Consider the following 23,341-nt stretch of genomic DNA (forward strand, 5'->3'; position numbering starts at 1 on the left):
GGTTGTTTAGCGACTCTTTTTTAGCAGTGATAATAGCGTCTTTGTGGAAGAGGGAGGCAAGGATGAAGCTGTCTTTATGCTCATCTGATGGGTGACTTTTCCAGCGATTTTCCGTGCAGCGCTTAGCTTTGCGGAGCACTTTTAACTGAGGTGTAAAGCAGGAGTTAAGATGTGCGCGCGGTTTAGACTTCCTGAGTTTGATGGGGGCGATAGAATTTATAGCTGTGAGCATAGTGCGATTGTAGGTGTCTGCTAAGGTTGTTGGATCAGTGCTGGAATGGGTGATTGCAGTGAGAGCAGGGAGTAGCAAAGGGAGGAGTTTCTCTTTAGTAATGTTCCTTTTGTTTCTTGTGGGGAGGGCTGGGGCATCCAGCAGTGGCGGTGCGGTGCTGCTTCAATTTTGAAGGTGATGATGTGGTGATCAGACCAAATGCACAGGGTGTTGCAGAGTGTTTTAATCGTACAGTTGGAACTAGCTAGCCAATCAAGAGTCCTTCCTTTGTTATGGGTGGGTTCTTGGATTTGCATGGTGAAGCCAAGGTCACTTAGTGCATTCTCTAAGTCTACAGCAGTATGGTCATTGGGGTCGCCGAGTCCTAGATTGAGATCACCTAGAATGGTGATTTGAGAGCTGGGTTTAGTTTTGTGCAAAAGTAGAGTGGACAATTCACCAACAAAGGAGGGTGCTGGGCTGGTAGGTCTGTAAATAAGGTGTAAGGTGATGGTTTCATTGAGTGTGAGAGGTAATTTGACTGAGAGTAACTCAGCTAACTCTAGTTGGGAGTTATTGACCACTCTAAGGCCAAGGGAGTTTTTATGGATAAAGGCGACTCCGTGGACTCTGAGGATATTGTGTCCCTTATATCTACCAACACCAAACCAAATTCTCAAAGCATCCTACTTGGTGATTTCAACCTTGGACTTAATGACCCTCTGAATACTAACGCCATTGACCTAGCCAACACTCTTTCAGACCTTGGTCACACCCATATCATTCACGAGCCCACACATATCAAAGGAAGAACATTGGACTGGCTCACTAACCTTAACTGCATTATCGATCTCCTATTTAACGAATCATGTATTTGGTCCGATCACCACAAAATAACCTTCTCCACTTTAACAAAGACGATGACCAAGACCTTGCGGAATACTGGGAGAAAAACCTAGGAGCATGTTCCACACGGATGTTAGAGATGTTGGTGGAACACGCAACTCGCGAGCAAAAGAGAGCTAGCGAACAAATAGAAACTATTAAAAAGGAAATTGCAGACGCCAAGGCACTAGAGGTAACGAAATTGAAAAACTACCTCAAGATGTATGAGGTACTAAAAGAATACCAAGAGGACATCAAATTGCGCAAATTACGAACATTTTTCAGGGACGAAAGAGATTATAATGAAGACCGAGTGTACACATTTCAGGAGAAATATAACAAATTTCCTAAATCACAATCTAAGGAGAGTACACCAAATACATCACCTGCCAGCTCAGCACCGAGCTCAGATGCAGAAGAAACAGCAGAAGGAGAACCGAACACTGAAGAAGACAGAAGTAGAACTGGGGGAGGCTTCCTCAATCAGATACGTAGATATAAAAAAGGAAATAGGATCCAAACACCCAAACAAGTCCGTTTTCATCCTTATGGGCTATCAATAAATATAAGATGATTTAAGAAAAACTGGTTTTGGTTGATACCTGAACTTCACTGTGGAGCAGTAATAGATGGGCGCAGAAATCCTTTTTTACATTTTGCAAAAGGATTGGGGGATCTCTATTTCTCCGTTCCCTGCTCCCACCGGTGCGACACTGTAACACTTTTATGCTGTATCCAAGAGTGACTGCACAAAAAGTTCCCTGAGCTTCATTTATTTGAATAAATCACTCACCGCGCTGACTAAAGATCTGCGCCATTTATAATGGCTGAATATCTAGAAAATCGAGAAGAGGAAGCAAGAAACCTTTTCACGCCTAAAGGAAGCAATGTCCATGCTTTTGGAACCAGCACACCGAAACGTGAGGACCTGAGATATAAGTTTATCAAGCTGGAAAGGATTTCCAGGAAGGAGATAGATAAATATTGGGAAATTGTCTCACTGAAGAATTACCTCAGCAAAAAACAAATACCCAGAGGTTTACGAATTTTGATCTTTCCTGACTTTAACAAAGACGATGACCAAGACCTTGCAGGAGACTGGGAGAAAAACCTAGGATCATGTTCCACACGAATGTTAGAGATGTTGGTGGAACACGCAACTCACAAGCAAAAGAGAGCTAGTGAACAAATAGAAACAATTAAAAAGGAAATTGCAGACGCCAAGGCACTAGAGTTAACGAAAGAGAAAAACTACCTCAAGATGTATGAGGTACTAAAAGAATACCAAGAGGACATCAAATTGCGCAAATTACGAAAAATTTTCAGAGACGAAAGAGATTATAATGAAGACCGAGTGTACACATTTCAGGAGAAATATAACACATTTCCTAAATCACAATCTAAGGAGAGTACACCAAATACATCACCTGCCAGCTCAGCACCGAGCTCAGATGCAGAAGAAACAGCAGAAGGAGAACCGAACACTGAAGAAGACGGAAGTAGAACTGGGAAAGGCTTCCTCAATCAGATACGTAGATATAAAAAAGGAAATAGGATCCAAACACCCAAACAAGTCCGTTTTCATCTTTATAGGCTATCAATAAATATAAGATGATTTAAGAAAAACTGGTTTTGGTTGATACCTGAACTTCACTGTGGCGCCGTAATAGATGGGCGCAAAACAAATATCTGGGTGTTACGTATACCAACTATGCACGACACCCAGATACTCATCCCCATCTCTGGAGATTATACAATGGACAGCAAAACCCTCAACGAAATCTACTCAGTGATACAAGCATGGATGGCGCAACATGGTCTTTGTCTAAATGAGGACAAAACTGAGTTGCTAATCCTCGGTACACATGCGAAACTGAAGAAGCTAAATCCTGCCTTCACATCTTTCACCATAGATGGTAATTCCATCACCGTCTCCAACAATAATAAAACGCTTGGCATTTACCTTGATGCCACCTTATCCTTCACTAGACAAACTAACAAGTTAGCAGCCTCATCCGCATATACATGTAAACTAATTACTGCCTGCAGGCCATTCATCACCACACCTAATTGTATCACACTTGCCAGAACTTTAGTTCTGTCCAAAATCGATTACTGTAACGCCCTATACCTAGGTACTAGCCACAAAACTATTAACACATTACAAGTAATTCAGAATAATGCCATCAGGGCAGCTCTCAACAACAGGATTGGGGGATCTCTATTTCTCCGTTCGCTGCTCCCACCGGTGCGACACTGTAACACTTTTATGCTGAATCAAGTCGTGGAGGTCCAAGAGTGACTGCACAAAAAGTTCCCCGAGCTTCATTTATTTGAATAAATCACTCACTGCGCTGACTAAAGATCTGCGCCATTTATAATGGCTGAATATCTAGAAAATCGAGAAGAGGAAGCAAGTAACCTGTTCACGCCTAAAGGAAGCAATGTCCATGCTTTTGGAACCAGCACACCGAAACGTGAGGACCTGAGATATAAGTTTATCAAGCTGGAAAGGATTTTCAGGAAGGAGATAGATAAATATTGGGAAATTGCCTCACTGAAGAATTACCTCAGCAAAAAACAAATACCCAGAGGTTTACGAATTTTGATCTTTCCTGACTTTAACAAAGACGATGACCAAGACCTTGCAGGAGACTGGGAGAAAAACCTAGGATCATGTTCCACACGGATGTTAGAGATGTTGGTGGAACACGCAACTCGCAAGCAAAAGAGAGCTAGTGAACAAATAGAAACAATTAAAAAGGAAATAGCAGACGCCAAGGCACTAGAGGTAACGAAAGAGAAAAACGACCTCAAGATGTATGAGGTACTAAAAGAATACCAAGAGGACATCAAATTGTGCAAATTATGAAAAATGTTCAGAGACGAAAGAGATTATAATGAAGACCGAGTGTACACATTTCAGGAGAAATATAACAAATTTCCTAAATCACAATCTAAGGAGAGTACACCAAATACATCACCTGCCAGCTCAGCACCGAGCTCAGATGCAGAAGAAACAGCAGAAGGAGAACCGAACACTGAAGAAGACGGAAGTAGAACTGGGAAAGGCTTCCTCAATCAGATACGTAGATATAAAAAAGGAAATAGGATCCAAACACCCAAACAAGTCTGTTTTCATCTTTATGGGCTTTCAATAAATATAAGATGATTTAAGAAAAACTGGTTTTGGTTAATACCTGAACTTCACTGTGGCGCAGTAATAGATGGGCGCAGAAACCCTTTTTCACATTTTGCAAACAGAGTGGGGGAACTCTATGTCTCCATTCTCTGCTCCCAACGATGCAACACTGTAACACTTTTATGCTGTATCAAGTCGCGGAGGTCCAAGAGTGACTGCACAAAAAGTTCCCTGAGCTTCATTAATTTGAATAAATCACTCACTGCGCTGACTAAAGATCTGCGCCATGTATAATGGCTGAATATCTAGAAAACCGAGAAGAGGAAGCAAGTAACCTGTTCACGCCTAAAGGAAGCAATGTCCATGCTTTTGGAACCAGCACACCGAAACGTGAGGACCTGAGATATAAGTTTATCAAGCTGGAAAGGATTTCCAGGAAGGAGATAGATAAATATTGGGAAATTGTCTCACTGAAGAATTACCTCAGCAAAAAACAAATACCCAGAGGTTTACGAATCTTGATCTTTCCTGACTTTAACAAAGACGATGACCAAGACCTTGCGGAAGGCTGGGAGAAAAACCTACGAGCATGTTCCACACGGATGTTAGAGATGTTGGTGGAACACGCAACTCGCGAGCAAAAGAGAGCTAGTGAACAAATAGAAACAATTAAAAAGGAAATAGCAGACGCCAAGGCACTAGAGGTAACGAAAGAGAAAAACGACCTCAAGATGTATGAGGTACTAAAAGAATACCAAGAGGACATCAAATTGCGCAAATTACGAAAAATTTTCAGAGACGAAAGAGATTATAATGAAGACCGAGTGTACACATTTCAGGAAAAATATAACACATTTCCTAAATCACAATCTAAGGAGAGTACACCAAATACATCACCTGCCAGCTCAGCACCGAGCTCAGATGCAGAAGAAACAGCAGAAGGAGAACCGAACACTGAAGAAGACGGAAGTAGAACTGGGAAAGGCTTCCTCAATCAGATACGTAGATATAAAAAAGGAAATAGGATCCAAACACCCAAACAAGTCCGTTTTCATCTTTATAGGCTATCAATAAATATAAGATGATTTAAGAAAAACTGGTTTTGGTTGATACCTGAACTTCACTGTGGCGCAGTAATAGATGGGCGCAAAACAAATATCTGGGTGTTACGTATACCAACTATGCCGACGACACCCAGATACTCATCCCCATCTCTGGAGATTATGCAATGGACAGCAAAACCCTCAACGAAATCTACTCAGTGATACAAGCATGGATGGCGCAACATGGTCTTTGTCTAAATGAGGACAAAACTGAGTTGCTAATCCTCGGTACACATGCGAAACTGAAGAAGCTAAATCCTGCCTTCACATCTTTCACCATAGATGGTAATTCCATCACCGTCTCCAACAATACTAAAACGCTTGGCATTTACCTTGATGCCACCTTATCCTTCACTAGACAAACTAACGCGGTAGCAGCCTCATCCGCATATACATGTAAACTAATTACCGCCTGCAGGCCATTCATCACCACACCTAATTGTATCACACTTGCCAGAACTTTAGTTCTGTCCAAAATAGATTACTGTAACGCCCTATACCTAGGTACTAGCCACAAAAATATTAACAAATTACAAGTAATTCAGAATAATGCCATCAGGGCAGCTCTCAACATCCCGAAGAAGTCGCACATCTCTGAGACTAGACGCAACCTGCGCTGGCTTCCGGTTGAGCATAGAATATCCCTCAAAACTCTTGGTCTAACATACAAAGCTAGGGCCAACCTTGCTCCAGCCTACCTTACTAATCAACTCATCTCGCATACATCATCAAGACCACTCAGAGCAGCCCAAGTACAGACAATGTCTATACCTAGATTCAAACTCCACAATTCAGGAGGGGTTAGCTTCCCAGTACTAGCTTCAAAGTTATGCAATACACTCCCTGCCTCTCTAAGTCAGAACCCTCCTTCCATGTATTTAAGTGTAACACTAAACACTGGCTTCAGGACCTGGACACTATGACAATCTAATCTCCTCAGATCATTTTGTTTATCCTCTGCCTCACTTTATCTTTGTACCTTTTTCTATTTATTTATTTGCTTTACCTCTACCACTTGTGTGTCTTCCCACCATCCCTTTGTAAAGAGGGAGAGATGGTGTCTCATGCCTTGATGACTTGTATCCTGTACTGATCATTTATATGTAACTGTAACGTAATCACTGTAACCTGTACTTAAGATTATGCGCCCGGTTGCCCCTGGGCCTGGCTGCGCTCCACAAACAAAACAAACAAACAAACAAACAAACAAACAAACAAACTACTGTCGGACTCCCACTTGCTGATCCGAGCGTTGCAACCTTATTGTTACCTGGTGAAACGCTCCCAGTACACTCTCACAGAGTTTCACTCTGTCTCTCTCCTGTACTACTTCTGTCCCTTTCAGTGTTCGGTTTTCCATTTTGCCTGCCTTTGTTCTGCTGCCTCGGCAGATTCCTTCATCAGCTGTTTTTGTTCCACGACAGAAGTTGGAGCTTTCATTCCTTCTTGGATTCCCATTGTTTGCTTTTTCTTTTTTCCCCGGTATCCCTCGCTGGCCGGATTCTCTTTGTCTTTGGCAGTTGCCTGTTTATCCGCTTCTGCCAGTGCTTCCTTGTGCTAATTTCTTTGTCACTATTCCACTCTTCCTTGGCTTCTCTGGCTATTCCCCTGGTGGGTCACTTTTCCACCTTACCTGTGACTTACGTTCTCACGCTGGCTTCTCATTTCATTCTGAACTCTTCCATTGTGAACAAGAACATCAGCTACACCCACAGCACCTCTGCATCTACCCAGGTTTATTTAGCTGCAAGGCTTTTTCCCTGGTAGTGGTTAGCTCAGAGACTCACGATAGTTCTTCGGAAGAACCAGGTGAGGAGGGGCAGAATGAAGAATCACCACAGTTTGAGGAAAGCGTAGACGTGTGAAATTCCGTTGGATAACTGGTTGTTGAATGGTTAAGATAGTTGCAGGATTATGTGCATTAATGTCAGTGGTTTGCTGGTCGAGTTCCTCAATGGTTCTAATCCTGCTGTTTGTTTAAACTGCTCGTAATCTTGGCTGCATGGAGGTATTCCATACCTGCCGGTACCCACACGGAGAACCAGCCCCAGGGCAGAATGAAGAGCCCGCACTTGGGCAGCCAAGATCACAAGCAGTTTAAACAACCATTCAACAACCAGTTATCTAACTGAATTTCATACGTCTGCACCTTGTACAAAACCATGGGTCCCAGAAATCATCTAACCAACCCCAAGCAGGGGACCACATATTGAATCCACCTTGCCTTGATAAAGACCCTTAGGTTGAAACACGTGTTGGCTGTTCTGTTCCTTCACCAATGCACTACTGCGCCTATGATTATAATTGTAACCTGTTACAAGCAGGGCTCAAGTTGAGGACACAGGTGGGTGGACGGAGTCCATCCACTTTTTTCAGAGGGCGGGCTGAGTCCACCCCATCCCCAGCTAAAATGAAAAACATTGAATGTACTCTTTGAATTTATGAACTAAAGCAGACTTCAGGGATCAATCGTCAGGTTTACAGGCCGGACACTTCACCATTACACTATATACTCTGATGAAAAATAACACACTAAAGGCAAAATGTCCCATTTCAGTACTACAAATTCCAGGGAAAACATTTGTATTGGTTTCTGGAGTTTAAAACATGCACACCGTTTAACGTTTACAAAAACACTATTAGAAGAAAATATCCTCTTCTGCTTTTGTGTGTGTGTTGATTTTATGAAAGACAGATACCATTCGTCCTGTTCAATTTGTGTGGTTATACAATGATATTTCACCTTGATATGCTAATTCTCAGCGACATCACATCCCATTGCGTTTGTTGATGAGTCCCCCCCCACTTTAATTCTTAGGACTTGACCAGTGGTCGCAAGGACAAGTCATACACTGTCACGTTGTATTTACTGAATGTGCTGTCACGCTACCGAAAAAAAAACCCATAGGCGAGAACTCATTGACAAACACTAGCGCCATGATGCCTCCGGGCGACCGTGCGCTTTATAAATTGCAATACAATACAATACATTACTGCAAGCGCAAAGTGGCCTTTGGTTAACCTTTACTCCTAGCTAACCCCACGTGGGGCACTTAGGCTGTGGCCCCTGACCAAGGCTCATGCAGCATGGGTTCTTGAACCCCTCATCAATATAATAAACATACACCCAGCACATGTGATTACATGGTTCATCACCCACTCACCTTGTTCTCTACATTTAATACATATATCACTGTTTGGGCTAACGCTTCATAATACTTTGTATGTCACTCTCCCGGCATTGGGGTTTTATGAACGTTGCTCATTTTTAAAGTAAAAATGTATCTAAAATGGCAAATGCATATGTTTACCTCTGTCAAAAAATAATGGTAATATTGTTTCTGCCATGCTTTATTGTGCGTTGTGAGGGATGAGGGCTTTTGTCTTGTTGAAGGAGGCCGCCATATATTTAACACTGAACCCATTGTACAAATAGGACCAATGCTGCACACTTCTGATGGTTGAACTTATCTCCAGACATCTTTTGGCACTGTTTGAGAATGGATGGAACCCGAGTAAAAAAAGGAGGTACACAGCATTTTAGAATGTTGATTTACAGAAAATAGTCTTTCCCTTGTTAATCTATGCATTTGCTGTGCCTGCCCAATACTTTTTGCAGTCAATATTTGTCTCCATCTCAATTTTTCTAAAGCAGTGTTGCTACTGATGGACCAGACGGGTTAGCTGGTTCTTACTGTAGCATAATTCCAGTGGAACCATTTTGGAGAGATTCAAAGCATCCCTTGCAGTTGGCTCTTGGTGTGTAGGATAGAGCCCCTAAATACAAAAAGAGACCGACCCACTTTTCATCCAGTCTGTTTCATATCTAACAAACATTTAGTGTCACTGGGGCTTCTTTGACATCTCGGAACTTGCCACTCTTTATGCTGTACTCATTTACTGTTTATGACCTTAATTTCCTAAGCATTGTTTAGTCCTTTCAGAGCTGGCATTCTCAATTCATCTATCCACCTTGGCTTCAGTTTAATTAATGGCATAAATTAGTGTTCTTACTTCACTTGCGCTATTCTAGGATTATTTATTACCTTGTGGTTTTCCTTTAATGCACATTTAGTACACTGAAAGACCAATTCGATGATACATTGCATGCTATACCTAATATAACTAAAACTTTGAACATGAATGGGCTCATTTTCTAAAAAGTCTCCATTTAATAGAGCGGGGCCACCTACATATGCACTTTCCTGCACTTTGGTCTCCACTGTGCAGTTTTGGACATGTACTATACAAAATGCAAAACAAAGTGCAAAATGTGTAAGTGCGTCCCATAAATTATGCTTGCTGGAGGCATTTGCAATGGATTCCCACAGAATTCTCCTGCTTTAGATGTGCTAAAAAACAAGTGGATTACACCAGCATGAAAATACCATGATGGCATAAAGCTATAGCTATGTTGTTTTTGCAGGCAGAGCAGTGCCCTACTCCGCCTGCAAAAACCGGAAAAATGCCCAGAGCACAAACAATTGTGTTAAAACAGGCATAACAAAAATGTGGCCCAAAGCATTTTATCCAAGAACTTTTCTATAATCTTTGCATGGAAATATTTTTTTTAACAATTCAATACATTAAGTGACTAATTGAACATTGTCAATTAGTATACGCCTGTTGTCGATATTTATAAACCATTCAGAGGTAATGAAATTCAAGGTAAACTATTTATCAACTGTTAAGATGGAGTTTTACCTTGTTATCTTCTAGTAATATTGGCGGAGGTAATGTCCATTATTATCCTTAAGTGAGAAGTTGGTACTGAAGAAGACATCTACAAGTGGAAATGAAACAGGAACACAGAAAAATATATGTTGAACATGCTGTAGTGAACTAGTAATTACATTTCTATGCTATTAGTGATCGGATGTTATGTGGAGAACACGTATGTCATTTATAATGTATAAGAGCATAGCACATGTGAACAATAACATCAACACAGGATATAATACCAACATTATTATGCTTAAGAAAGTATGAAGAAGATATACCAAAAACACACATTTTCCGGAACGTTTGTCGGTCAACAACACATCATTTGACTATCATAGATCCTCATGGAATGACCTACACTTTAATGTGAAGCTTGGATTGAGACATGCATGTTGATGTTCTTTTATTGGGTAATCACCATATCTTAATTCCATTACCTGTGATCGCTTGCACCTAGGAATGTTTTGTTAAAGCCTGTTACAGCACCATTCGATCATCACTTTTTGTTCCCAATTTATCGAAAATAGCCCTTATGTTGTTGTCGACACACATTCAGTGTGTAACTTTGTATGCTGTTCTATATTTTCTAGTGGCGTAAAATGTGATTTAGAAAAAAAACGAAATAAATTGGAAGTATATTATTAAGAGGTTATTTTGACTTCAACATAGCATTGGCTTTGAAAGAGAAGCCAGTGCATGCTTTTACTGTCCCTTTTGCAATAGCTATTTTTACACTATCTAGGAATAGCACATAGCTATATGTTAAAATTGACAGGTACCCCACACAATATTTATTTTTTATAGAAATTTAAAACACACCAACTATATTGACTATCCATATTTTTAAAGACATGCTCTGATTGAGAGTTGAAGAGGTGATCCACTGCCTTAAAGCGGGTACCTATGAGAAAGAAACGTTTCATGTTATCTTAGCCAATACCCGCATCTCCAAATATCACCAACACTACAGAGTGCCCTTTGTTCAAAGGTTTCTTGTTCCTATTGTGACCTTTTTGTCAGAGAATAACTGCCCATCGCTCACAATTACACAGAAGGTATGTGTTATATGTTATCTTATATTTGTATAGCTCCTCCCGCCATATGTAATGGTGTTGAAGCACTGTAGGAACAATGGCCCTTCAGCAGATAGTGGTCTGAAGAAACGAGAGAGAGGGGCATCGCAATGCATGCTGCCGACATGATAGTTTGGGCAATGTAAGGAAAAGCAGTGATGTCTAGTGTGAAGATGTTGGAAGCTGAAGAGTGGATAGAGGCGATGGAAAGAGTGCATTGAAAATGATAGAGACAATGTGACAGCTGGGCCAAGCTGGGCCACATTTCTTCGTGGGACTCAGCTGTATGCTAAGATGCGCAACACTCTGAGAGGAATGTATCAGGAATGAAAAGTGTATGAACCCCTAGGGTAACTCTACAGTTGAGGGCTCTGCTATATCTAACATGCAGTGTAGATTAATTTGGTAGCGACGATGTGACACCTGGAACACATTTATTGCAGGCTGTATGCCCTGGGGCGCTGTGCTTCACGCAGTGTATGTACACAGTGAATGATATGCAGTCACATGCCATAATATGGAGCAGATCTCTTACCTTGACTCAGCAATAGAGTTGCAACATGAGTTTTAGGTAACATGCACACAAGTGAAATAAGGTTATGAACTTTGAAAATATGATACGTATAGCACTGGATTTAAACACAAAAGCCGTCCTACAGTTCAACTACTTACAGGAGAATGGTTTGGGAACTAAAGTGCAAGCAATTAATGGTAGAAATTATGTACATGCGAATGATTGTTATTCCTGAAAGAGTGATTCCGTATTAATACCATACAAATCTGCAGCTAAACTCAGGTACAATCCGAAAAAGAGCATCATAAGACAAAAGAATGACTCAGCAATGATGCCAGCACAACAAGTACAATCCACCAACAACAGAAAAACATCCCAGGAAAACATGAAGGGTCTAATTCACAGAAGCGTTTTTATAATGGCACATTCCCCTAGGAAGAAGGTCTGTGAATCAGGCCTCAAATGTACACATACCCAGTAAAGCTGTCCCAAAGGAACAGTACGAAACATAGGCATCCTAGATCCATTCTAAAGATAAGTCATGATGATCATTCAAAATCCATAACATGAACATCTCAGATTTAGTCAAAGGCACGGAAAGTCAACAGCACAAAAGGTGGAGACAAGGTGAAAGGGGCCCCTAGGGGTCCCTCGTGCTATGGAAACAAGGCAATGACCAGACACGAAAAGATGCGCCAGACACGAGGTTTCAAATTCCCAATGCTAGGGTTTATTGCAAGCAAAAGATAGTATCAATTGGCCAATTCTGATCTCACGCCCCGCGACGTGAGTTTCCTAGACCTCGAGAGACTCAAGAGAGCGAATTACGTACTTCAGTTACATATATACAAAATGCATATCATACAATCAGCAAAGTCATGTTCAACACACCTCTCTATTAAGTTCCTTTGAACTCGGGATGACGATGGACATATCCGACGAGTATGACGATTATAATGCTTTCGATGTCTATTCTAGTAACAATGTGCAATTTAGAAAGTGCGGAGGCATCTTTTAGAACACAGTGGTTCTGTTCTTGGAAGCAATCTGTACACGGGGGAAGAGCCACATTCCAAGCTTTGCTATCTATGAGGTACTATTCTTGTCCTGGGAGCCGACACGTTCTAAAGGGTTTTGCGAAGGGGGGCCATAAGAGAAGCATAATTCAAGCCTTTAACTGTATTATTCTAACATATTCTACCATCGTACGAGACTGGCTGGCAGCTGTGAAGCGATTAAATGCTGTGCAGCTTCCTCCCAAGGCTACAGAGAGGGAGCGTGGGCATTCCTCTCTGGGCTACTCATGAGGAGTTTCAGCAAACTCTTCAGTCCCGCGACCTTGTCCTTTCATATTCAGACAACAATGTTAACAGTTGAGCAGAGTAAGCAGAATTCGCAAGAATTGCAAGCTGTAAAGCAGTTTTTAGACAGAAAGCAATGAGCAATGGTTAACAAGCAAAATGGCGATTCTTGCTACATTTAAAATGGCCGCTCGTCGGTCAAGCATAGCAGTTTATATTTCTATAATTTGGTGCATAAGACGGTTGGCCCACGGCCATCAAGTTACGTCTATCATTCAAATGAAGGGTATTCATTTTTCCAGATTGACAAAGGTACACCTTGCAGCAAGGTACAGTCCAAAGCACCCGTCTTGGTTGCCGAAAGAAAGCATAGAATAGGGTTGAGCAACCTGAAAATCCGAGCGTTGAAAATGCAGTGTTATGTTTAATGCTCTGTTTGAACTTTTGATGATGTATATTTTGGTTATTGTAAATCTTGAAAATAAATTAATTTAAAAAAATTAAAAAAAAGAAAATGCAGTGAAACAACCAGCGGCCATCTTCCTACTCCTCCCAGAGTCCCTGCGAGGAATGAGACCAGTAGAATCACACCACAACACAAAAACGTGTGGACATGTTTATAACCCTATGGTGAACTGATGCATGCAGCCGAGTGCAAAAACAATCTCTGAAATTCAAGAACAATAAAGTAATTGTTCATTGAAAGCCAAGCAGGCATTCGTGGGTGGTCCAGGTCCAGCCGTCTCCTTTGGCTCTGCAGGCTGAGTGATGATGATGGAACAGTTTTGTAGTCTCTGATTACTATTCATGTGAATGAATGACTTTGCCACAACACCACAACATGCCGTACACCTATTTCTGTGTCATATAAAGTATGCCCAGCAGTCACCGTCTGTCACAGTGGTAGATACATTGATTACCATTATAAATGGGGTAACAATAGCACCTGTTATTAAAAGGCTTGGAAGACAAAGGAATCCTGGCTGAAGCATTATATCAGAACACAAATTATTATTTTCATTATTATTAATTGTATTACATTAATTATTTTGTCACAGGATGCTTCCTCATCTTTCACTTTGCCCATAACATCTGCTTATCAGTTACAGTGCCATGGAGCCTGCCCACTAAGGGCCTCATCAGGAGCTGGGTGGTGCAGTAAAAATGCAACAGTAATAGCGTTGCTGCTGCATTACTGCATGGCCCAATCACGAGTTTGGAGGAAAGTCAGAGAATTCACCTCCAGCTCTAAGCTGGTGGTGAATGTGCCAACTTTCTGCCCTTTTTTGGTGCAATTACCAATGGCGCAATTACCGCTGTGGTAGGTAATTGTGCCAAAAATGCGCCATTGAGTCCCATGGAATTTATAAGCCACTGCCACTTGTGATCTGGTGATAATACTGCTGGACCAAGTGGCGGTACTGTCATTGCATTGAGTGGTATTCCGGCAGATTAATAGCTGCAATGCAGACTAACAAGCATGCCAATCAGTCACTATGTTTTTTGTTTAACAAGGTTTTATACCATGTTAAATTAGCCCTCTAGTGGCCTCAAAGGATCTTGCTTGTCTGGAAGTTGGCATATTGTTCCGCTGCCTGGGGTATCCATACATCAGGAAAAGGAGTAGGGAGAAGATAAGAGGAGGGGGAAAATCATGCAAGTGATACAGACACAGGGCGGGTGTGAGATGTAGAAGAGGAAATTTAATGTTTTGTGATCACTTGGGCAAGTGTGGATTCATTCATGTTGACCACTGATTTGAATTGAATAAAGGTAAGATATATTCCAATAGGTATGGGAGCAACAGCCTTGCAAAATCTTCATCCACACACACAATTACCCACAAATCACTGATCTATGTTATATAGGTCAACCTCTCAGACAAAGTATGGAAATCACTTAGTAAGCAAATATAACCATTTTAAGCAGGGCAAAAAAAGTGTCATTGGTAGTAGATTAAGCATAACAAAAGCAGGTTGGCTGTAAGCAAGTGTGACCTTTACATGTTATGATTAATAAAGTTAATCATCCTTGATTAGCATTATTGATCTCACAATAATACCAATAACACAGACAGCTTTCACATTGTATTGTTAGTGGATAAAACTTTTTCCTAGCCCCTCTCACAAGCCCCATAAAATTAGCCCCATCAACAACCACACATACACATTTCTACACTCTATCCAAACTATGCTGTCCCCCTTTGCCCTGGCTCCAGCTCGCCTTCCCTCAGCCAGTGACTTTATCCTTCAATATCCTCGAAAATGTCCATGATTAGTAACCCCGTCACCTCTCTTCCTTCCTTTACTCCTTCTCATTACTTCCTCCAAACCCTTCTCCCTTCCTCATCCACTGAACTGTTGGATGTTTTAATCCATGCTAGATGTTGTTTTTGACAGAGAAAGACAGGGAAAGAATAAGGGGATCTCACTGTAGACACACCATGGACCTAGTCTATCAATTATATATGTTTTTCCAGAAGCACATACACTTCTGAAATTTTGCCTAATTTCTCGGGATGCACAATCAGTTTATGTATTCCCACCCCTCAGTACTAACAAAAAACAGGGCCAGGATTCAATCTAATTCCTCTTACAATATCACTCCCCTCAGAATTGTTTCCCCTTTAGAACATACTCATTTCTTTTGGCTTTATCACAGTCAGGTGGGCACCCTCTTAAGGACTGGTTCAATTCTCCCCTTCTAGAATGAGGCGGGCATCAGTCAGCAAGATGGGATCAGTTTTCCTCCACAGCCTGTTTGCTATTTATTCCACAGAATAAGGCCTGGGATTTTAACTCCTACTAGGCCTCACTTTCAGGATGCTGGTAATAATCCAAAATGGGTCCAAAAGGAGAGCAATCTATTCCTTCTCCTTCCTGTTCTTATCAATTCTTCTGTCCCTCCATCAGTCAGTGAATGAGCGAGTGAGTCTGTCAGTGTCATTCTCGTGTCCCCCCAGTGAGTTTGTGTTGAATCACATATAGAACAGTGACCCCACCATTTTGAGGTGTGTATACTTTCCCCAATCTAATTAGTCAATGTATGCATTTGGTCAGTGTTTCAAAAGTGACATCATAGTAGACATACCCTTCCACAGTATTTGGGCATATTAATGAAGGAGGCAGTCTGATGGGAGTACCTTCTTAAACCAGTTTCTCGCCCATTTAATATGATGCTATCTCAGGGGTTTCTTGCATTAAATATTGCCACATTCTCATGTAAAGAATCCACACACATTACCACTTTACTAATTTTCTCACCAGATTCCTCGCTCTGGCACAAATCAATTGTTTCAAGAAACAACAGGGGGGGTGGATTAGTAGATAAAGAAAGGGATGGTGGGACACGCAGAAGGTTTTTTAACTTGGTTTATGTTTCCAAGATTTTTATTTTATTCAAAAATATGTCTAAAATAATTATTAAACACGGTTTCAATAAAACATTGTGGCTCATTCATTTTCACTCATTCACATTCACACTTTCTTCAACAAACTATCACATTAATTTTCTCAAAGAAATGGTCTATGCAAAAGAAAACAGTCGTAAATCTGTTGCATCTTGGGACATTCGTGATTCATAAAGAGAACTCCCCTTTGATTTGGGGTAACAGAAAGTCTGTGTTGTGTAGTTTCCACAGATTCTCACGTCGCCACGTGTTTCAGTTGCTCTCCACGAGCATCATCAATAGTGCTCTCTATGTATAGCAACCTTCTTCAGGACAAACAACCATTTTTCTTGTGCATATAGTGGCATGAGCCACATCATCTATAAACAAAAAAATACATAAAAGGCTAAATCAGTATTTTGTGTTCCCATCATCCCCAATTTCGATTATTTAATGACATAACAATATGATGGATGGTCTGCTCTCAAATAATGAGCACCACCTGACTCACCTCCTGTCCAATGGGCAAAGGAGGTGGAAGATGTGGTATTTTCAATTTCAGCACATCTCAAAACGAAATCTTAAGGATATTTTTCCTCTTCCCTATTAAATGGAAAGGAAGTGTCAATTGTAACCTCTTGTTGTAATTACACCAGATCACAAGAATTGCAAGTCATTGCAGTCATGGTAACCATCAAACGATGGAGACCAAATTAAAAATCATTGTTCGTATTTGTCACTTACTCAAAAACTGAAGCAGCTGCGTCTCACACTGTATTTCTAACTTCTTGAGTGTGCAGATCGGATTGGCTAGAGTAATGCGTTAGTAGTCAGCATCCACTTATTCACTCGACTTTGATGCAGGTGGGAATAGGCTCTCTCTATCCCGTAAATCTGCAAACAATATAAAAATTGAAGGGATATGTGTATATATATATACCCCTAACGTGTCGCATAAATGTTCATTATCCCTCCAGTTCTGTTCTCTATGGGACTCTCCTCTTGATTATTACGACGTTTGGCATTCTGTCCATTCTTTTCATCCTATTTTGAAAACATAGGTAACCACCTAGTAACTGCAGTTATAATTGTCACATATCCCTTCTAAATATGTCAGGACGGAATTTAAATTCAAATTCGGTTACCACAGACGCCCTTTACCATGTCAGATAAATGTAGTTGTGCAGTGGTTTCACCGTTCTAAGTGTCAGGTAGCACTCTATTCAATGAACCAACTGTGTTTATTTGTGGCGACCATCCGTCTTCATTCATTACGGCCGATATTGTTAAAGCTGTATTCAATATGCTTACATGCAGCCTTACGTCCGTACTGTCTCTCACTCTGTTGTACACGGCATCTGCAGTCCACGCTTCATTTCGTTTTGCGTCACAGCAACAATGTAACTAGTCCGCGACTCCTAACGTTCATAGAGGTAGAAAGGGGACAATTTGTTATGTTGCTCCGGCCATATTCATATGGCCGTCGGTCAAATGGTTAAGTCTTTGATCAGGAGAAGTTAGCATATAACGTGAACATAAATTTTGAGAGGAGCCTCCCTCTAATATTTCCACATTCTACATATCATTTTGTTAGCCACATCCTCTTCTAATGTTATTGCATAGAAGGGAGGAGTGATTCGCGGGATTTGTGACACTTTATTATAGCAGCACATAAATTGGGTACTCGATCAAAAAATGCACCCATCAATGAAATTGGTGCTAGTTTAATCCTCTCTACATTGCATCATAGAAAGACGGGGACCTGTCTCTGAATACTAGAGATATGATGCCTATAAGGCTGCCCCTATCGGCCTCTACACACCAATATTGTGCTTGGGGAGGGACATTTCTGTAACGACAACAATGTCACGTGTTCATCACCACCTTTCCCAGCACTAATCTTCGTTGGACGGAACATGTGTAGATAATGGTATTGAACCAGATAGGCATTGCTCCAGCGAATATCTTCCTATATTATGATCTTGTTATATCAGGAAAAAGTTATGACTGGTCCACAGATCGGTTACATATTTGGGGTATAGAGTAAATATAGCTACTGTGAGCTTATCTCACACAGAGTTTTTTGTTGGAGTGTTTCACATATTGGAAATCAAGTGGTTCCACTCCACAGAAAAATTCAACCCTCTTTTTACCGTGTCCAAAGTGTGTATCCAGCGTTGTTCTTTTTGATGTAATATAGTGGCCATATCTCCACCTCTATTGGAGGGTTTTAATACCTGTAGTACAAACCAGGTCAGGTCTGCATCTTTATGTCCATATTCAGTCAAGTGTTCTACAAGGGGTTTTTCTGCCACCTTCTTCCGTATACACGACCTGTGTTCAGAAATCCGTTGTCTCACGTCCCTGACTGTCTTACCTACATATAGTAGGTCACATGGACATCTGATAATATAAATGACATTCTTAGTTTTGCAGTTGGTATTTGTTCTAAATTGCCATTTCACTTGTCTGTACTGAAACTCTGTTCTGGTTTCCGCCATTGGGCATGCAACACATCCGCCGCATCTTTGATGACCCGTAACAGGGGGCAAGACCCATTGATTCAGTATTGTCTGTGTGTTCTTTGGCTCAACATATGTATGCACTACCCTTTGGCCGAGGTTTTGATTTCTTTTGAACGCAAACATGGGTCTCTTGAATAGAGTCCCATGTTGTTTCACTAAGGGCCTCATCACGACTTGGGCGGTAACGGTAACGCTATTAGCGCGGGCGGTATTAGCCCTACCGCCGAACTCCCCGGCGCTAATAGCGCCGGATCACGAGTTCGGCGGTAATGTAAGTCCCCATTCCCCACTGAGCCCATTTGGGAATGCCCCATTCCCCATTGGGCTCAATGGGGAATCTTCACGCTAATACCGCCGGCGGATTTCCCGCCAGCGGTAATAGCGTGAATTTTCAGCGGATTTCCCCCAGCTCAGAGCTGGGGCGAAATCCGCCGAAGCCCTGATTCGGCGGACCCTTAAATCCGGCGGTAATAGCGCTACCACCAGATTTAAGGGTTACCGCCGAAGTCGTGATGAGGCCCTAAGTCCCAATTATGGTTGACTATCTTTTTGATCTCGTTACTCACAGGATTGTAGGTCGTAACGCAGACCAATCTCTCCTCTTTGACCTTGGGCTGATGGGTAAGGCACACATCTCGGCTGGTGTTTTTTGCCCTTTTGAGATTATTTTTTACCAGACATCTTGGATAGCCTCTCTCAAGCAGTCTTTCTTGTAGCTGTTTGGAGTGTTTCATAAACTCTTGATTGTTGCTACAATTACGGCGTATCCGTAGAAATTGCCCATAGGGCAAATTTTACCAAAGGCTCTCCGGATGGAAACTAGAATAGTGCAACAAAGTGTTGCGATCAGTTGGTTTTCTATACAATGTTGTTTCTAACTTCATACCTACTTTTTTAATTATTAGGTCTGAGAAGCTCACCTCCACTCGACTCCATTCCATTGTGAACTTGATGTGAAGATCTTGTCTGTATAGCCACTGGTGGAACATTACCAAGGATTCGGCAGTGCCTGTCCATATGATGAAAATATCATCAATGTACCTGTAGCACGCTGTTAGATGTTGACAAAATTCTGGAATGACTTGTAATGCATTTTGGTGTCCTGGTAGAAACATTTCTTCATAATCTGCCATATACAAGTATGCTACGTCCGGGGCAAAGGTGGCCTCCTTGCTCGCACCTCTGAATTGCTTGTATAGCTGTTGTTTATGTAAGAAAAAGTTTTCAGTCATTGCAAACCTTGTGCCTTCCAGTAGGAATGCTGTTGGTGGTTGGTGCGGTGTGGCCCATGTGTCAAGGAATTTAAGTAATACTAACAAGCATTCCAACTGGGGTATTTCTGTATACAATGATTCTACGTCCATGGTAGCAAGAATCATTCCAGTGGGGCAGTTAACAATTTGTGTGATTTTTATCATTTCTGTCGAGTCCTTGACGTAGCTTGGCATCTGTTCAACAAAAGGTTTAAGAAAAAACTCTACGTTTGCCTGCAGTATCGTACCTCATATCATAGGTTTGAACTATAAATAGTTCATCATCGTGTAAATAACACGTAATGGTCATCCCTTCATATGGGTCCGGAATTCTTTAAAATGCATTCGTAACCATGACTCTGTAATCCAAACATAAACGAAATGTAGGCCGAATGACTTGCCTAATAGGAAGCAATGTCTAACAGCATTACTGTTTGCAAGCTCCTTTAATGTGGTCTTATTCCCACTTCCAACTTTCAAAAAGTACATTTTCCTGTTCCCCTTGATTTTACATGTTCCCCCAAAATACAGCAGCATTAAATACAAATTCATTTTTCTTTTTTGAAACTGCTACTCTCTTTCTCCTCAGGTTGAGCAGTTCCCCATTTTAAGAAACGTTGCAGGTTATTACAGATGTGAAATTTTTAAACATGCAATACCAATTTACACAGAATTAATTCAATTTGACCAACAGAAAACATTCACAATCTAACACGGGGTCCACTGGAATGACTTACTTTGAAAAAATACTTTTCTCCCAGCAATACCCACCCTCCAGGCCTCAATTTAATATGACCTCTTTCATTGAAAGGCAGGATGCAGGGAGTGAGCACATAATGGAAAAATCATTTTCCTGCTGATTTAAAAAGGCATGATTGGGAAAACGGAACTCAAATGAAAATAGTTTTTCAACACAATTGAAAATAAAAGGCAGGGCTTGATAGTTTGAGGTCAGAGAAAAATGAAAACAAAAGAAAAATTTTGTTTTGCACCGCACATGTAGAAGGGATACAATACTTCGCAATTCTAGTTTAAAAGGAATGGGGAATTTTCTTTAAAACCCTCCACACTGACTTGAAAGGTGGTGTTTTATGGATTACCTCTTTTTGGGATGATGAACACTCCCCCCCTTTCTATGTGGAAGTCAAGGATTTCAGAGACAGTCAACCATGTTTGTATGGGCTATACAAGCTCTAACACACTGGGCTTGAGCTATTGTTAGTTTTGAATTCTAACAACCCTCATCCCGTGATTTTGTATGTGGGAATTAATTGATTTACTTAAATCGAATGTGCCAAGGATCTACACAGTTTACCCATCCCCACACGTTAAAGGACAGGTTTAAGGAAGACTGCCCCCAACACAATGTAATTTTAATCAGAGGGGTGGTTTTCTAATGAGGAAATAAGTTTCATTAATATTTAATAAATTGCACAAAGGGCCTTCCCAGTTTCACCCCCCTTTGCCCACTAATGGAATGAGATAAAGACAGGTGGCTCCCCACACAATTTATTTTTTTCTTTCCCCTCTCATACGCTTCATTCAACTCATCTCTAAGAGCGGGGGGAACACCTCTTCCTTATATGTTTTGTAAAATTCGCTTGGGAGTCCATCAGCCCCGGGAGTCTTGCTGGTGGGCAACTGCCTCACCACCTCTTCTAATTCCTCCAGTGGAATCGGTGCGTCCAGCTCCTCTCGTTCTACGGCATTTCTTCCGGATCATCTCCATCTTATCTTGCTTCAGGTGAGTCTTCTGCAGCAGAGCTATATCTACTTTCTGTCTGCGTAGGTACAGCATGACCTTATTCCTCTTTAGATAGCTATTGAGCCCTCTGACGTTCCAAGTAATTATCTTAAGATCCCCCATTGCTTCTTAGGGCCCCGTTCCTCCTACCCCAAGTGCAGTCCCAGACCAAGTATGTTCCTTTTCTGTGTAGGCTCGTTTCCAAACTTAGACTTCCCCTAACTAAAAACACATCAAACACCCAAACCTCCCTCCCTCCCACCTCCCTGCCCTGCCCCAACAATACCTTCCCCAACTGTTTCCCAGCTCTATCCCTGGATCTCAGGCACCCCCGCATCTAGCCCTTTCTGGAAATAGCCCGTACTTGTGGCTCAGCAGGGTGAACTGCCCTAACGGCTGTCCTACTACTACTTCCGAGGGGTAGGTTGCCTACATCCTGCTGCTCCTGTTTGCTTCAAATTCACAGCGCTTAGTGCTACCTAGTTTACTTGTGCATTTTATACTCTATAATCCAGTCCAACAAGCTCAACAAGTCCAAGCGTCCCATGTTACAATTTCAACATTGTCTATCTGTGCCCCTCACCTGCTATCTACATCATAGTCTGTTCCAGGGCTCCCCCCTCCCATCCTTCCATTATGCATGATGTATCCCCATCACTTATCGTGCTTCTCGCGGTCTTGCTCTTCTTCTCGTTCCGGGCAGCCCTGGGTGTCCAGCCATGCCGTTGCATCCTCTGGGGTGTCAAAAAAATGCCCTACTTTTATGCAGGACTTTAAGCTTCGCAGGATACAACAGCATATACTTGATACCAGCTGTGCGTAGTCTCCTCTTGACAGCCACATAGCTATAATGCTGTCTTTGCCCCAGCATGGTATAATCAGGATATGCTGTGATAGTAGCAGATGCTCTTTTTATTGTTCCACCTTTACAAAAGTACAACAGGATCTTCTCTCGGTCTTTGTAGTTCAAAATGTTTGCTATTATTGCTGGCGGGGGGGCCCCAGGTCGTGGTTTCCTCACCAGGGCACTGTGCGCTCACTCAACAGTGAATCCTTGTGAAAGCTGATCGGCCCATATCTCTTGCAGGATCATATTCTCCGCATAGTCCGTGGGGTCCTGGCCTTCCTCCCCTTCTGGCAGGCCGACCACACGTATTTTGTTTCGTCTCGCTCTTCCCTCAGCCTTTTCTGCTTGGCTCTCGAGGTTAGCCACCTGTTGCTTCAGTATATGGACCTTATTTGCATTGCTTGCGCTGGTTTCTGTGTTGGTTTTCACCGCACTCTCTAGACCATTCGTTCTTTCAGCCAGCGATCGAACGTCTTGTCGCAGCAGGGTGACTTCTATTCCTACAGCATCTATTTTGGTCTCTAGGGCAGTTCTTAGGTCCGCCATTGCTGTCCCCCATGAGGCTTTCAGCTCCGTGATGGCTGCAAGGATCAGGTGGTCCTCTTTTACCAGGTTACCCTCCACGGATGCTAC

The sequence above is a fragment of the Ambystoma mexicanum genome, chromosome 6q (assembly GCF_040938575.1).
Source record: "Ambystoma mexicanum isolate Mex_15411 chromosome 6q, UKY_AmexF1_1, whole genome shotgun sequence".
NCBI classification, from domain to species: Eukaryota; Metazoa; Chordata; class Amphibia; order Caudata; family Ambystomatidae; genus Ambystoma; species Ambystoma mexicanum.